The 18,396-nt window shown below is 44.0% G+C and overlaps 1 protein-coding gene across 7 annotated transcripts in view; it reads left to right on the forward strand.

The window, feature by feature from the left end:
* PLCB4 (phospholipase C beta 4) overlaps window positions 384-18,396 on the forward strand; it is a 471,668-nt gene continuing 453,655 nt past the window's right edge. For 4 of the 7 annotated variants that reach the window (XM_018056913.1, XM_018056910.1, XM_018056914.1 and 1 more), the window contains exon 1: window positions 553-716. The gene's annotated coding sequence lies outside the window, so the exon portion shown is untranslated. Of the gene's footprint in view, window positions 482-551; window positions 1,083-18,396 lie in introns of those variants that run through there. The other 3 variants (XM_018056911.1, XM_018056915.1, XM_013968409.2) reach the window with 3 other exon arrangements.

Consider the following 18,396-nt stretch of genomic DNA (forward strand, 5'->3'; position numbering starts at 1 on the left):
GACCCGGCACCGGGCCTGCCTGGCGGCGCCGGGAGCACGGGGGGCGACCGGGGAGACCCCGCGGAGTCCGCCGCGGGGCGGCTTCGCGGACGCCCCACCCACCGTTTCCGGGCGAAGCCCTCCACGCGGCCGGCCCCAGGCCCCCAGCGCAAGGGCGCCCCGCGCCCGCCGGCCCCCTCCCTGCCCCGCGGGATCGCGGCCGGCCCGGCCCCTGCCCACCCCCAGCCGGCCGGGCGCGCCGCACTGGGCATGCTCCGTAGCCCGGGCAGGTTGGGGCTGCGAGGCGACGGCTCGGGATCCGGAGCCGGGAGGCGAAGACGTAGAGGGAGACTCGGGGGCTGAGCCAGGAGAGAGCGGCCGGCCGCTAGGGGCGGCGGGGCCCGGGGCCGGGGCGCGCGAAGCCGGCGGACGGGCGCAGCAGGCCGGCACGGCCCGGCGGCTTGGCCCGGGGCGCCCGCTGAGACCCGGGCCCCTGGTGGAGGTGAGGACCGCTCCGGGGAGGCAGGGGCAGGGGCGGGGGCGGGGCGGGCGAGGGGCGGGCTCGCCGGCCGGCGCGGTCCGGGGTGGAGGGGCTGGTGACGCGGGGAGCAGCTAGTGAGCCGCACCGCACACAGGAGCTCACACACACACGCGCGCACACCCGCGCGCGCACCCACTGGATCTCCAGGCGGCGGCCGCGGCCGCATCTCCGGCAGCAGCTCCGGGCTAAGTGACAGGTAGGAGAAGGCTTTCCGAGTCCCGCCCGAGGATGCTCCCTCCCGCCTGGGCCCGCGGGGCTTGTTTGTTCCCGGCGGGAGCGTCCCGGACGCGCGCGCGCGCACCCAGATGCCCTGCCCCGGAGCCGGTGCGGTGGCCGGGCGCCCGGAACGCGCGAGAGCTGGGGGTCCGCGCGGCCGCCCCTCCCTCTGCAGTCATCGCCTGTTGGGTTTCTTTAGACTCTGTCCAGACATTCGCTGCTTCTGGCTGGAAATAGCTCGGCTCGACGTGTATATGATCATTTCGGTTGGAAATAGTTGGCACGGTGCAACGCATGTAAATGTGTATGCGTGTGGCTCGCCTTACCTCTTCTGGGGAAATAATAGGTATGACTGATTGACCATTTCCACTTAAAACAGCACTGATAGGGCGGCACTCCTTGGGGGCAGTGTTCCAGCTTCCTAAGATAATACAAAAGATGGAGACTAAAAGTGTCTTCAGAATTTTAAAGTTGCCTTTTTCTTAACTAATTAGACCCTACGTAGTACTGTTCTCCCTGTGGACTTCGTAGGCAGTTCTGTTACGGAAGTATGAAAATACTGAATCTTTCAGTTTCCCAGTGTGTTTCAGTGCAACTTTATCTAGAATCATAAAACTATCATTTTTTTTTCCTGGAGAAAAATGCAAATGCACATTATAGTTTCATAAATGTGCATGTGTTTGAGAGATGTCTGACTTTTTCTCTAAAACTTTTGAGGTGATTCTACTTCTTGTTCTAAAGCACACGTTTGAAATTTAATTTTGGCCAAAACATCCATGAAAGGTCCATGGATTTTTACTGAAAATGTGATACATGGTGGCCTGTAAATTAAGTTATGCATGTTTAGAGATAATCTAATAATTCTGTTTAATTATGTTTAAATAATTATTTCATTGGCAATAACGTCATTCAGACTTTAGCTGTATAATATCGAATACAGAGATAAAGTTTCCCCTTTAAAGAGAAATCAGATTCGTAAACTGACCAGTAGAAGCAACTGGTGACTTAACCTGGGCAGTTAACGAAGTGTCTGAGGAATTGTGTTCTTCATAAAAAGTCATATTTTATCTGTATGTGTGTGTAAAATCTTAACTTTATCCATCTAGTTTTATCGAGACTCTTTTCGAGACTTATATATTCAAAAATATATGCTTGAAACAAGAACCGAATATTTTGTTTGCTTTAAACTTCGATGGCCTAAGTTATTGAAATCAGGTAGAAGAACAAAAATTTATCTGGGCAGGGCTGTGTGATTTAATCTGCCTTATCCGTGTTATGTAATCTAACATGTTGTGTTTTGAAAGGACAGTCTTGCATATTTTTCAGCTAGTGTTTTAATCTATTATATCATCTTCCTTTTGACGTTTAATAAATGATGCCATCTTGGGAGAACACCTGTTTTCATAAAAATTCACTTTTTAAAGAGAAAACATTTGTTTTTGAATTGGCATTTTTATGGACATGAGACTTGCTGCTGTAAGTGGTAACCCTTTGCATGCAATGTATTGTAACGTATGTGAAGGTACCTCATATTCGATTATGGATTATGTTTTCCTCTAATTGCATTATTACTCAGCCATTCCAACTTAGTTTTGATTTAGCTTTGATGATATCACTACCCAGCTCTGAATTAATCAGTGAAAATGCTATTCTACAAGTAACTGTCAAAACAAAATTTCCAAGACTCTATTTGATCACTGGGTATACATGAATATGTGTCAGGATAATGCTACCTTTATTTTGCAAATGCACACCCACACAGAGAGCTTTGTTCTCAAATACTCTTTTGCAAGTTTTATATTGGTGTGCCTGAACAATGTGATTGATGTTAAACTACTTCTGTGCCCTGGAATCTTAAGAAGCTGTATTTTTGCCTTATGAGATGGTGAAACAGGAAAGTTTAAAAAGTGTTCAGGGATACCAGAATGATTTTGCAGAAATGGATTTTTAAATCTGTATTACCTCTTTGAAATGTTTCATCCCCCCAGTGGAGATTTAGCCAGTGTTTTGGCCCTCCTATTTTGTCTTTCTTAAAGAGCAAATCCAACACCTTTAGATTAGTGCGTACTGCTGATTTTAGCAACGTGGGACAGTTATATTTGGCAATCCAAATGAATATGGTGTTTTCCTAGGATACTACCAAAATCCACTTTGGGGTTTGATTTATTAAGAACTAATACAATGACTGAGGCTTGACTAATATTCAGCTCTAACCCACTTTGCAAGTTAAAATTGAGGTAAAATTGAGCTTTAGCACTGATATTTTCCTGGAACCCATCACATGGCATGCCAGTTTGTGAAAAGATGTGATCAATAAGCCTGTTTCTGGGTTTAGCATCTGCATTTTCTCCCCCAAACTTTCAGGTGTAGCTGGCAAGCTTAAATTATCAAATTCATTCATTCTATTAATTATATCTGTGGACTTAAAAAAAAATACATTAGTAATTAGGTGCCAAGGTTGTTTTTTGCTTTAAAAACCTTATGTTGTGAAGAAAATTTATCTTTGTGATCACAGTTCTTATGTAATATAGTCACAGGAAAGAAAGGTTATGTATTTTGCATATTCTCCACAAATGTCTTTAACAGTAAGCTCAAGTATTTTGGGGAAGGTAAAGCTACTCTTTGAAACTTAAGGTTATTGAGCAGATCATGACTCAATTTTCTTTGTTTCTGACCACTTGTAAACTATGGATGAAACAGCATGTTTATTAGCACGAAGGGCACAGGTTTTAATAAGCTGTCGTCTATCACAGCAAGTCCTGTAAAACCAAGAACTTGTGTGTTTGATATGCAGAATGAGGTCAAGGACTAGTGGAGATGCTTTAATGATCACAGTTGGTATTTCATGTCCAGACTGAAGTTTCTAAAATGGTTGCTTTTGCCCTTATAATGTGAAGTTGTGGGCCTTTTTAGTGTCTGTCAGAAAGACTTACCTACCTATGCTGCTAAGTCACTTGAGTCGTGTCCGACTCTGTGCGACCCCATAGACGGCAGCCCACCAGGCTCCCCGTCCCTGGGATTCTCCAGGCAAGAACACTGCGGTGGGTTGCCATTTCCTTCTCCAACCTACCTATGAGAAAATCAATACCTCTCTTCATTGCCGAGTCTCCGTGGCTTTACTGTCAGTGAGGATACTGTCTAATTCTCAGTACTGTCCAGGCTGCAGTTTTCTATTTCTCTGTACTGTTCAGGAACTATAATCGCCCTGTGTAGGCCTACCTTTCATTCCTCAATATTAATTTTTCTGTTTCATAGTTTCTCTTTTGATCAAGCCTTCTTGAAAGTAGAACTACTTCCTCAAGGTATAATATTACTTATCTAGTTGTGTGTGAGGATTGGAATATTTCCTGCCATATCAATAAACAAGGATGCCACAGTCCTCAGTGATTCCAGCTTCCAGGGCACTCAGGAAGAAGAATCCCTGTGATCAGTAGCCATTAGGCTGCAGCCACTCCCAATAGGGGAGCCCTGAGGAACTCACGATGTGAAAAACACAGGATATTGGCCCCAGAAAGCGAGACGCATATGACTGGAATGATTGCAGTAAGCCCAGACTTACTTCTGAAGTAGACAACCGCTAACTTCCTTAACTTGAGATATCTGGTTTTCTTTCAGCTCAGTTCAGTTGCTCAGTTTCGTCCGACTCTTTACAACCCCATGGACTGCAGCACTCCAGGCTTCCCTGTCCATCACCAACTCCCGGAGGTTACTCAGACTCATGTCCATTGAGTTGGTGATGCCATCCAGCCATCTCATCCTCTGCCATCCCCTTCTCCTCCTGCCTTGAGTCGTTCTCGGCATCAGGGTCTTTTCCAATGCGTCAGTTCTTCACATCAAGTGACCAAAGTATTGGAGTTTCAGCTTCAACCTCAGTCCTTCCAATGAATATTTGGACTGATTTCCTTTAGGATTGACTGGTTGGATCTCCTTGCAGTCCAAGGGACTCTCAAGAGTCTTCTCCAGTACCATAGTTCAAAACCATAAATTCTTCAGTGCTCAGCTTTCTTTATAGTCTCACTCTCACATCCATACATGACTACTGGAAAAACCGTAGCTTCAACTAGATGGGTGTTAGCTGGCAAAGTAATGTATCAGCTTTTTAATATGCTGTCTAGGTTGGTCATGGCTTTTCTTCCAAGGAATTGACAAAAATACTTGAGATGCTGCTGTCTCCCTGGCTTGAAGTCCTAAAAATTCTCACTGTATAAAAGAACTCTCAACTTTTAGGTTGGGATTGTTTTTTTAAGTCAACACGTCTTATGTCAACTAAAAATTGAACAACTTGAGAGTTGCGAGTTAAGTTGTATTGGGGGCAAAATGAGGACCGTAGGACGGGAGGCAGCACCTCAGATGCTCTGAGAGCTTGCTCCAAAGTGGCAGTGAGGGAAGGTCATTATATAAGGTTTTGGTGAAGGGGGCGTTCAATACCATGAAGCACTCATTTTATAAAAAGTTTTTTGCTAGTCATGAGGCTTTGATGTCACCATGAACGGATTTAGTGATTCTCTAGAAATGAGGAGATTCAAGGATTGAGATCGTAAAATGTGTTCCTAAGACCATCCTAAAGACCCATGCCCCAGATTCCCTGGAGCACAGAGTGCCTCACTCCACCCTGAACTCCCTCAGAGGCCATAGAGTGTCAGTAGCTATAGCAGCACAGGGGTCAGTCTCCGTAGAGGCAGGTGGCGAATGCCTTTGTTGTTCAGCTGTTGGCAATGCTCTTGGCAAGTGCCAATTTGAGTTGACACTTAGAATGATACAGATTTTGGCACATTCACGGGCTGGGATTCTGTAGATCTTCAGATATATAAATGGGTTTACTTCACCCCCAGGAGAAGGTGAGCTGGGTGAAAATGCATCACTGAGTAGATGAGTGAGGAGTTTGAAGCCTGTTTGTAAAAATCTTCCCATTTTGACCAGTTGAACAACGACGTTCCTCTCCCCCCGCCCACCCTACTAAATCCCAGTTTCTGAAAGTCTGGTTGGAAACTCATCTCTTTGGATACTTTTCTGATGCTGAAGGTTTAGGTCAAGTTCATAGAGTGGATGAAAGCAGTCATAAGACTTTTTATGTATCAGCTGGGAGATTCTTATATTCCAGAGGATGAAGGGCCAGTAGAGGTTTTATTTTGTCTGTGTGAACTTCCATCTACTTCTTCTTTCCTTTTCTTTTTGGAATCAAAATAGATGAAAGGGACATCAATCAGAAGATGATTTTCTCTGCACACCCCTTTGCCTACTGCCTGGAAAACCTCAGAAGGTTGTGTACCATGTGACTGTAAGATAGTGTTATCTTATCCCCTTGAGTCTCCTTCAGGGCCTGGATCCTTTGAAATTCCACCTCTGGCCACCAAGCCACCCTGGGGGCATGCAGATTGCTGCTTTATGATACATTGCCCTTCTTAAAGGTTCTTCTCCTCCTGAACAATTAGAGGAGGTTGCTGGCTCCCTGATGTGAATGAAGTAGCGTTTGCTCAAAACAGGAGGAAGACAGTCACTCAGGAAACTTAATTGTGAGCAGCTTGTCTGGAGAGAGGAGGTCACAGGCCGGTGGAGTCACACTTGGCATCTTGCTGTCTCTCCCAGGACTGGAGCTTTTCACTGCAGGACACGCTGTGATGGCACTCCGCAGGTCCATAGAGCTCGCAAATGCATCTTTATTTTCACTTTCTTCCAGTTGACAGCTAAGGCAGCTATTGGAGCCGTCGATGAGTCTTGGCATTTAATGGATTGAAAAGGAAGCACATACTATGTGAGCCTTTAAAATATTTTCTTGATAAGTATGTGTGTGCTAAGTCGCTTCAGTCCTGTCCAACTCCTTGAGACCCCATGGACTGTAGCCCTCCAGACAAGAATATTGGAGTGTGTTGCCATGCCCTCCTCCAGGGAATCTTCCCCACCCAGGGACTGAACCCGCATCTTTTATGTCTCCTGCATTGGCAGGCAAGTTCTTTAGCACTAGCACCACCTGGGAAGCCCTTTGATAAATATATTTACATGTAATTGTTTTCCTTTGTACTTCATTTACTTTCAACAGTGTGAAGTTTCTGTGACTTTAAAGTGTTGGAATCAGGTGGACCTGTGCTCAGATCCAGACTATGTATGGCATGTGTGAGCTCTGACACTTAGCGTTCACTCTGAGCCTCTGTGGCCACGTCTGTAAACGAGGAGAATCGCTTATAGGGCAGAAGTACGTGGCTGTGCAGCTTGGATGATGTTGGGTGCTGTGTTACCGCTGCTTTCACTGAAACTGCTCTTGGTGCTTTTTCTCTTAACACTGCTAGTATTCCTCCTCACTCCCGCATTCTCCTCCTCCTCTGGGGCAAATGCCAGTGACTTATCCATGCAAAGCAGGCTGTGCCAGTTCGTATAAAACTTTTGATAAGGAGCACTTGTCCTGCCCCGTCTGCTAGTGTGGAAGTTCTGGTCACCTTTTAGGGCCACTGTGTGAATGCCAGGTCTTCCTCTGGGTTTACCTAACCCCGCCACTGCAGCTGGACAGAGGGACCTCACAGTATTTCAGCCCTAATCTCCTTGAAGTTCTGTGACCTGGGGGCTTTGAAATAGAACTCTGTGAGCAGGACGCGACCCCCAGGGCATCTGCGTCTCCCAGCCAGGCTTTGAAAAAAGACCTTCTGAAGCCAGTGAGGCCTGGGAGGAGCGAGGCATCCACCAGGATAATCTGGAGATCTGTGGGGGTTAGGGGGATGTGTGTGACTCCTGCTTCCCCATGGGCTTCAGAGGCAGGAACACTGATGGCGACAGTAACAAAACCACAGATGTTGATTCAACACTAAAAATGTGCCGCTTAAAAAAAAATAAAATTCTTTATTGAATTCATTACAATATTGTTTCTGTTTTGTTTTCTTGGCCTTTTGGCTGCCAGGCAGGTGGGGTCTTAGCTCCCTAACCAGGGATCAAGCCCGCATGCCCTGCATTAGAAGGCGAAGTGTTGAATGCTGTATCACCAGGGAAGTCCCCAAATTTAAGTTAACCCTCTTAATTTAACCCTCCACACAGCTTTCTATGGAAGCTCCTAAAAGTATCTGTTTTACATGTGGGGAAAGTGAAACTGAGAGTTATTCGCTTCAGGGAGTTAGAGATGAGAAGTCAAACCCAAGCAGACTGACACCAGAACTCAAACTTCTGACTGCTGTGCTGTGTTACCTGCCATGCAAGTACCTGTGGCTGAAAGGTTTGCTACAGTAACAAATTTTGTGAACACTATTTTAAGGGACCGGGTTGAGGTATGACAGAGAAGCTTCTGGCAACCCTGCTGTGACTGTGACCGTGGAATTGAAATAGGAAATTGATACATGGGCCGGAAATCTGAGAGGGATGTTGCCAAATGCTGTTCCAGGGTAGCCTAAAAGTTAATTGAGTTTTCTGAAGGACCAGCTTTTCCTGGGTGAGGTTCCTCAGGTTTCAAGCAGATGTGACCCACTCCAGTTCCTCTGAGGGCCAGGTGAGCATCATGGGGCTGCCTGGGGTAAGCTTACGCTCTAAGACGGGGGTGGTGGTGGTGGGGCCATGTGTGTCGGGAGCTCTCCCCTGGCCTTCCCTGGGGGGCAGGTCTTCAGATTTCTGCCAGGCAGGTATGGGGCTCATGGTTGCCAGCACCTCTCTGTTTTCAGAGGAAGCATGAAATCCAGATTTCTTTTAAGCTTGAAATATAATTACAAAACCTTTAGAAATAATTAAAGTGAAAATAAACATGTCAGCTTGTGGGGTGGCCAAACAAAACTAGAAATTAAACCACCATATGATCCAGGGAAAACCACTAGACCATTCAGGTATGAAAGTGAAATCGCTCAGTTGTGTCTGACTCTTTGTGCTACCCCATGGACTGTAGCCTACCTGGCTCCTCTGTCCATGGGATTTTTCAGGCAGTAGTACTGGAGTAGACTGCCATTTCCTTGTCCAGGGGATCTTCCCAACCCAGGGATCGAACCCAGGTCTCCCACGTTGTAGACTGATGCTTTACCGTCTGAGCCACCAGGGAAGCCACTCAGGTATGACCTATATCAAATCCCTTACGATCATACAGGGGAAGTGACAAATAGATTCAAGGGATTAGATCTGATAGACAGAGTGCCTGAAGAACTGTGGACGGAGGTTCATGACATTGTACAGGAGGCGGTGATCAAGACCATCCCCAAGAAAAAGAAATGCAAAAAGGCAAAATGGCTGTCTGAGCTCCCACTTCCAGCCTTTTGTCAGCCCTGTGAACTACAGTCTTTATTAAGTGAGCATGGTTCCTTCTTTATTTGTGCTTTTTCCCTGTGGTTGAATTTCTTACAAAAGTGGTTATAGCCATTTATTTCCAGTGGACATTCATTTTGGATTCTGAATTTCTTCCGTGTTTTTCCCCTTGCTCATTTTTCTAAGATGTTAGCAAGTCTTCAGGGTTGTGGGAGGCAGGACATGGCTTTCTCTCCTACTTCATGGGACTCCTTGAAAATAAGAACCATTTAGTGGAGAAATGGGGACTTCATCCATGGGGACATGAAGGTCTCTTGCCTGTATCACTGATCTGAACTCTAACCAGTCACAAACATGTCTGCCTGCTGTTGGGTGCTGTTGGGTTTGTCCTGGATGCACAGAATGAAGACCTGTTTCTGCAGGCCACAGAATTTCAGCATGCAGTCTGCTCACTAGCTCTCATCTTGCTTTTGGGTCTTAAAGGAGGAATTCCATTGAATCAGATGAGAAGGAAGTTCTTTGAACTAGGGCCTCTGCTAATGCGCTATCACTGGATCAATCACCAAAGCCCCCTTTAGAACTTCTGTTAATTTTTGGTTTTCATTGGCTTTTAAAATGATGGATATGATACATTAACATGTTCCAATTGAAGTGATACTGCAGAAAGGAAATGCAGAAACAAAACATAAAATACCCTCCCCCACCTATACACATACCCAGATATAACCATCGGCAGCAGCTTAGAGCATCTCTCGCCTCTCCTTTTTCTATATACACATGCTTTTTTTCTTACTACATAAACTGGATCATGTGTAAGTTTTTCTACAACTTGCTTACTTGCCACTTAAGTGTTCATTGAGGTGATCGTTTCATATCAGTATACTAGTTTTATTTTTTCTTTCTAACATCACATAAACTCTGGCAGTATCATCAATGAACTATGGAAGTACCATGTTTTATTTAACCGTTCTCCTCTTCTCACTGTTGCAGACTGAAAAAGTGAAGATCGTTGTACCTATGTCTTCACGCACATGTGCTAGGATTTCTTGTAGGTGGTTGCTGTTGAGTCCCTAAGTATTTGGTCCAAAGGGTATGCATGCTTTACATTTTGAGAGTGCACTGTCGCATTGCCTTTAAGGAAGGTCCCCATGGAATTTCTGTCTTGTGTCCCCTCACATTATGAATATGGTCTCTAACTGAAGCACGCCCCATATCATTTCATTGCTTTAGTAGTTCAGTCAGACCTCAGTTATATACAGTATACCAGGAAAGGGCTTTAGAAGTAGTCTGTGTCCTTAAATTTCTTGAAAATATAATAATCAAAACAGAGTTTACCAACTCCTAGGTCAATTTAAGGGCTTCTCTGGTGGCTCACTGGTACGGTGTCTGCCTGCCCGTGGAGGAGGTGCAGGTTCAATCCCTGGACCAGGAAGGTCCCCTCGAGAAGGGAAATGGCAGTCTATCCCAGCATTCTCGCCTGGGAAATCCTTGGATGGAGAAGCCCAGTGGGCGACAGTCCATGGGGTCACAAAAGAATCAGATACAATTTAGGGACTTCAACAGTTGGTGGCTCAGCGGTAAAGAATCTGCCTTCAGTACAGGAGACATGGGTTCAGTTCCTGGGTTGGGAATATCCTCTGGAGAAGGAAATGGCAATTCACTACAGTATTCTTGCCTGTTTAGCGACTAAACGACAGCAACAAGCAGCCAATTTAAAAACTTGTTAGTAAAGAGAAAGCTTGAGTAGAATCTGAGTTGAAAATCCATGTTCTGATCAATTTGATTAGCTGTAAAACTTTAGATTCTTCAGAGCCAGGACGTATCATAAACACCCTTGAATATACAGTCAAAAAAGTGAGATACTGCACAGCCAGCAAAGATTGATATTGATGGGAAAATCAAATTAATTTCATTGCTAAAAATTCTATCCAGGTGTATTTATATCTTTAGACTTTCAAATACTTAATTATTTAAGAATTTTTTTTACCTTCTGCTTTCTAATTCTAGAATTATAAGATTCAGAGATAAATCTATTTTATTGAGTTTTATTATTTAATAGATACCTGAACTTAATTTCCATGGTATTTGGAAATAATATATAGACAGAGGACCATATAAGTTAAAAGTTATACTGCATTTTTATTTAGAGAGAGATTGGGAAAAATACAGAAAATCTAAGTCACTGATTCTCAAGTTTTTTGAGAAGTTATAGCTTCAGTAATTATAGTCGTTTTCAATGTTGCTGCTGCTAAGTCACTTCAGTCGTGTCCGACTCTGTGTGACCCCATAGACGGCAGCCCACCAGGCTCCGCCGTCCCTGGGATTCTCCAGGCAAGAACACTGGAGTGGGTTGCCATTTCCTTCTCCAATGCAGGAAAGTGAAAACTGAAAGTGAAGTCACTAGGTCGTGTCCAACTCTCAGCGACCCCATGGACTGCAGCCTACCAGGCTCCTCCGTCCATGGGAGTTTCCAGGCAAGAGTACTGGAGTGGGGTGCCATTGCCTTCTCCGGTTTTCAGTGTTATAAAGTGAATTATTTGTTGATGTTTAGAATTTTATAACATCACTTAAAAGATTGGAATCATCCTCAAGTATCATTATCAGGGTAAGTAAATCTTGATGTAGATAAATAGCAGGAAATGAAATTATTGTTTCTTTTTCGTCTGTTTCTCCAGATACCCATTTTTAAGACAAATTCTGGTGAGGTTGGCAATGACATTGGGATTCTGATTGCATGCTTTCTGCATGTTTATTTTTATAGCATGCAATGAATTGTAGAAACATGGTAGGATTCAATTATATTTCCTTGGCATTAAAACCTTGGGTGTTCAGGAAAGTCTGTACTAGATTTTGCTTCTGGAAATGTTACAGCATTTTAAGTTCACAGGCGATTTCCTTTAATAGTACCTGTGGAAGTCACAGTGGAGGACCCCTCCTGGCCCCTCTTTAACCTTGTGTCATTTGGGGCCTGCTGGGGAACAGATGGAATGTGTGGACTGGGTCCTTTGCGGAAGGCTTCGTAAGGCTATGGGAGGCCCATGCCTTTAGAAGGTGTGGGCAGGTGTAGGGAGCACAGCCAGAGTGAGAGCCGCAGAGGGACTTAGCACTGTGGGGAGCTTGCCTGCTCCAAGTGAAGGGCAAGAAGGACTGTTCTCCAGGAGCTGCGTCCTGCTGTAGAGGACCTGTCATGTCCCTGCAGGGAGAAGGCAGGGGAATAATATGCCTGCATCACTCTCCTCCTGCCCTCGGACCTCCGGCTGGAGCCTTCCATTAGCCGGCTGGCTGGTGCAGACGGACCCCAGAGGGCAAGAGGGGAGAGACGGGTGACAAGGAAGGTGAGTGGGTCTGGGCAGGAAGACTGCACCTTCCACACACCTGCTTGTCTAGAGGTTAGGCCAGGTTGGAAGGCCCGTGGTCTGGCTTTGTGGCCAAAGAAAAGAAAACCAGCCACAATGACTAGATTTAAATAGAAGTCAGGAATGTTCTAAAACGTCACAAGCAGATACCACTAAGATACACGGTGGGCCTTAGAGTAACAGTTAAAAATAGCATTTTTTTTTTTTTTTAAAGTTCATTTGGAATGCCTTGTGTTTCTTGGGAAATGAGCACAATGGGAAACTTTATGTGTTTATCTGAAAAGTGTAGGCTGTAAGCAGGAGACACAGAAGGGATTCATGAAGTCCACAAATAACATGGAGTTGGATACCTAAGATGTAATTCCTTTGCTTTTAATATTTTATGAAAATATTTTATCTAAAAATGTCAGGTACCTGGGGAAAAAGATGAGAAGGAAATTAAGGTTATTAACAGTAATTTTCCTTCAAAGAAGTCAATTTAACTGAACCATTAGCATCACTGAGGAGAAACGAACAAGCTGTATTTTCCCATTTGTTCAGCGTGGCCGTAAGACTCCGACTTCAGGCTCATTTGTTCCCTCGTTTTCTTGGAACAGTTGTTTGAAAAGGTGAAGACGGCTGTGGGCTGTGTTGGTTTGTGTATTTGTCCTCAATGAACAAGCAGTGAATCGATTACAACCATAAAATCCAAGGGCCAGAAGGAATGTCAGGTTCCCTTGTGCTTCCCTCCTTGTGTGATGGTGTGAGAAACCAAATCAGGAGCTTTCAGCAGCTGCTGGTTTGCAAATTCCCCGCTTGGTGTCTGCGGAAGGCACATCCCTTCCCTCTGGAGAAGCCGCACTAGATGAGTTTCTCTGCTTTACCGTGTAGACTCCTCAAGTCCCGATTTCCAGGCCTTGCGTGGCCATGTATCAGAGGCGGGTCTTCTTGAGCATCTCTCCCACCACCCCTTGCCCTTAAAATGGTCTTCTCTGGAGCTCTCTGCGTTGCTCTCGACTCTTATCATTGTACAGACTCTTTCTGTATACGATAACTCATCCACTTTTACTTTTTCTTTTTTACAACCAGTTATTCACTAATGACTCCCATATCCCTGACTTCTTGTCTGAGCTCCACTTATATCCCATTGTCTGTTGGAGATCTTGACATTGAAGTCTTGTGGCTGCTTTCACGTCAGTGTGCCCCAAACAGAAGTCCTCAACTACACTCCAGACTACGCCTCATCTCAAGTTCTGAATCTTTGTGAGACCAGCAGGCGCCAGTCATTTGAGATTACCATTTCTGCCCACTCCTCTGTTCCTATTGATGCTGCCTAAGTTTATATCCTGAGTGTTCATGCCTCGTTGTTCCAATAAGCTTTTAATCAGGTTCCCTATTGCCCTCTCTCTTATTCATTCAATCTTTCATGTTTTCTGTTAGCTATTAAATGAGTATCAGGTACTGTTACAGTGTCTGGAGGAGGACATGGCAGCCCACTCCAGTGTTCTTGCCTGGAGAATCCCCACGGACAGAGGAGTCTGGTGAGCTACAGTCCATAGGGTCGCGTAGAGTCGGTCACCACTGAAGCAACTTAGCATGCACGCATGCGCTGTAACTGAATGAGTTGCAGCTCCTGCCCTCCAGGGTTTGCAGTTCACTGGAAGAGAGACAAATAAATAGCTACTTTTTAAGTTTACATTTTTGCCCCTTTACTGCATTCTCTGTACTCAGCTAAAGTCATTCGCACACAGTAAATCTTATTATAGGATTGCTTCTAAAATGCTTTAACAGTACTCTATTGCTTTCAGGACTTAACTTTATTTCCCTAATTTGCCAAACACAAGCCATCCATGGCTAAACCTCTGCAGTGGAATTTAAGGCTTTTATTTGGGTCAACAGTGCTGAGCTAGATTAAGATCCCAGGAACGTGAAGTCTTTGGCCGCAGTGTTTGTGCTCACCTTACACTTAAACCCCTTCCTTCACCTGCTGAATTCTGCAGGCCTTTACAGACCTCACAAGGTTGCCATCTCCTCTGCAGAGCCTTTCTTGACTTCAGCTCTAGGTCCAGGGCCCCGTCCTCAGTCCTCTTGTTGAATGGTTTGCACATTTTAGCCACAGCAAGACTTTCCTGAGGAAGGGAAGAATCTTGTGTATTAGAAACTAAATCAGAGACTCTTCAGTGAATGAATAACAAAATGTTATTATTGCAAAGTCTGCAGATTGGACAGGATTAGGAAAGCCATCTGATGAATAAGCAGAAGAGGTGCCACATTTAATAAATTGAAGTTTTCTGCAGACTTATTACAGAGGGTAAGCACATTCCATTATTGTTTACACTGGTTGCTGAGAAATAGGACAACAATTCATTTGGAAAGATGATCAGTAACTTGAAAAGTCTATATCCATGATTTCTGCTAACAGATTTGGATAGTTTAATTTCTTGGTATACTAGAACCAGAGGAGACATTTCACTGAAGATAGTTTACCACTTATTCCTGATGGGTATAAACTCCTGTAGTTTGTTCATTTTATGTTCATTTTATAGTTTGTTCAAGTTACGCTTACAGTGTGTTAGACCCTGAATCAGAGAAGTTTCCTTATTTCAAACTTTGCTGGAAATTTTGAGGAAAAAAAACATTATTTAATCAAATTATTTTTATAAAGTGGGACTCTTGGTAATCTTAAATGCTCTGTACTTATTGTAGTACTTTATTATCCAAATGACCTGTGAATGTATTAGTGCCAAAGAGCGAAAGCCAGAGAGCATTACTTAATTGAAGGAAAATATCCTGCTGAATGTTGCTTTTAGGAGCGTGTCTTCCGAAGTTCCCAAATCAGGAGGGAACTTTTTATTCAGGACATTGGGTTTTTTTTTTTTTTTTTTTTTTTTCTGTATTAAAAAAAGAAAAAATTGGCCGCACTGTGTGGCATATGGGATGTGAGTTCCGCCATCAGGGGTCACACCTGCACCCCCTGCACTGGAAGGGCAGAGTCTTAACCACTGCACCACCAGGGAGGCCCCAGGACTTCAGTTGGAATCTCACCAATAGTGTGACTTGGACACTTTTCCCCCTTCCTTGAGGAGGAGAGTCATCCCCCACTCCCCAAGCCTGTGGTGTCAGTAGTATTTGTGAGGTTTCTTCTTCACAATTGACATCTTTTCATGACTTAGCAAATTTGTCTTACTTTGTGTTGAAAAGTGCTGGCTAAGCATGTTAATCATTGTGTGTGTGTGTGTTAGTTGCCCAGTCGTGTCTGACTCTTTGCAACCCCATAGACCACAGCCCGCCAGGCCCCTCTGTCCATGGCATCTCCAGGCAAGAACACCTGAGTGGGCTGCCACGTCCTTCTCCAAAAGGAACTATAGAAATAAAGAAAGTGAAGTCACTCAGTCGTGTCCAACTCTTTGCAACCCCATGGCCTGTAGCCTACCAGGCTCCTCCATCCATGGAATTTTCCAGGCAAGAGTGCTGGAGTGGGTTGCCATTTCCTTCTCCAGTGTTAATCATTAGATATATGATTATTCAAATTTACATGAAAAACAACACTTAGAAGGATGGTAGTTTAGCGATTGCAGATGCTGGGAGAAATTTTCACGGTAGTTGTTTGGAAGTACAGACAGTATTTCCTTTTATTTAGAGTCTTTCTGGACCTGTGAGGCCCTCCGAGAACCTTAAGTCTGACCTCATTCTGTCCATTTTTCATTCCCTTTGAAACAATTTCAAAGTAACTGGGTAAAGTTCATCTCTCATCTGTCACAAGAAACACACCAGAAATTTCTTGTGCAGCTACCAGAGGAAAAGAAAGAAATTTAAAAGCTCAGATGATTTGGATATTAATACCTGTCATGAAAGTTAGTGACTCCGCTTGAACCAAATTCTGCTGTACCATTCTGTCACATGTTAGTTTTTATTTTCTCAGCTTTAATTTGTAAACGCAACAGACCAACAGGTTTTACATCAAGACTGACAAGCAGAAGGAACCCACTCCTCAATTCAAAGCAGTAAATATATTTTTAAAACCTCTGAAAATGTTCTACTTTTTCCCCAAATGAAACCTCTCCCAGCTTTCTTAAAAAGCTTAAAATTGAAATATATTTATACCAATTAGTGATACCAAGGGAACATTTCATGCAAAGATGGACACAATAAAGGACAGAAATGGTATGGACCTAACAGAAGCAGAAGATATTAAGAAGACATGACAAGAATACACAGAAGAACTTTACAAAAAAGATCTTCATGACCCAGATAACCATGATGGTGTGATCATTCACCTAGAGCCAGACATCCTGGAAGGTGAAGTCAAGTGGGCCTTAGGAAGCATCATTATGAACAAAGCTAGAGGAGGTGATGGAATTCCAGTTGAGCTGTTTCAAATCCTAAAAGATGATGTTGTGAAAGTGCTGTACTCAGTATGCCAGCAAATCTGGAAAACTCAGCAGTGGCCACAGGACTGGAAAAGGTCAGTTTTCATTCCACTCCCAGAGAAAGGCAATGCCAAAGAATGTTCAAACTACCACACAATTGCACTCATCTCACATGCTAGCAAAGTAATGCTCAAAATTCTCCAACCGAAGCTTCAACAGTACGTGAATCACGAACTTCCAGATATTCAAATTGGATTTAGAAAAGGCAGCGGAACCAGAGATCAAATTGCCAACATCCGTTGGATGATTGAAAAAGTTTCTTTTTTATTGACTATGCCAAAGCCTTTGACTGTGTGGATCACAATAAACTGTGGAAAATTCTTCAAGAGAGGGGAATACCAGACCACCTTACCTGCCTCCTGACAAATCTGTGTGCAGGTCAAGAAGCAACAGTTAAAACTAGACATGGAACAACAGACTGGTTCCAAATCGGGAAAGGAGTATGTCAAGGTTGTATATTGTCACCCTGCTTATTTAACTTCTATGCAGAATATATCATGTGAAATGCCGGGCTGGATGAAATCAAAATTGCCAGGAGAAATATCAAAACCTTAGATACGCAGATGATACTACCCTTATGGCAGAAAGCGAAGAAGAACTAAGGAGCCTCTTGATGAAAGTGAAAGAGGAGAGTGAAGAAGTTGGCTTAAAGCTCGACATTCAGAAAACGAAGATCATGGCATCTCATCCCATCAATTCATGGGAAATAGATGGGGAAACAATGGAAACAGTGACAGACTATTTTTCCTGGGCTCCAAAATCACTGCAGATGGTGACTGCAGCCATGAAATTAAAAGATTCTTGTTCCTTGGAAGAAAGTTATGACCAATCTAGACAGCATATTGAAAAGCAGAGACATAACTTTGCCAACAAAGGTCCATCTCATTAAAGCTGTGATTTTTCGAGTAGTCATATATGGACGTGAGAGTTGGAGTATAAAGAAAGCTGAGCACCAAAGAACTGATGCTTTTGAACTGTGGTGTTGGAGAAGACTCTTGAGAGTTCCTTGGACTGCAAGGAGATCCAACCAGTTCATCCTAAAGGAAATCAGTCCTGTATATTCATCGGAGGAACTGATGCTGAAGCTGAAACTGCAATACTTTGGCCACCTGATGTGAAGAACTGACTCCGTGGAAAAGACCCTGATGCTGGGAAAGACTGAAGGCAGGAGAAGATGGGGACAATAGAGGATGAGATGGTTGGATGGCATCACCAACTCGATTGACCTGAGTTTGAACAAGCTCCGGGAGTTGGTGATGGACAGAGAGGCCTGGCATGCTGCAGTCCATGGGGTCACAGAGAGTTGGATATGACTGAATGACTGAACTGAACTGACTGTATATATATTTTGATGTTATAATATATACCTGACTTTAATCGTATTTGCATGCAAGTCTGAAATATTCTGATACTAAAAGGCTTTAGTAAAACTATACTCCTTTGTCCAGTCTACACTCCTGTTCCCCCACCCCAATCCCAGTAGAAACCGTTTCTAACTTTTATGCTGTTTTTACTAGTAGTTATTGACATTTTTATAGGATTGTAGTGCTCTTTTTTCATCTGCTTTAAAGATTTTCTAAACACCTTCTGTTATAGGAGTTAAGGTGTGTCATCACACACACACACACACACATGCACACGCAACTTCATTTTCCTTCTTCATCCCTTCCATATAAGGCTCTCCCAGCTTTGT

This window comes from Capra hircus, chromosome 13 (assembly GCF_001704415.2).
Source record: "Capra hircus breed San Clemente chromosome 13, ASM170441v1, whole genome shotgun sequence".
NCBI classification, from domain to species: Eukaryota; Metazoa; Chordata; class Mammalia; order Artiodactyla; family Bovidae; genus Capra; species Capra hircus.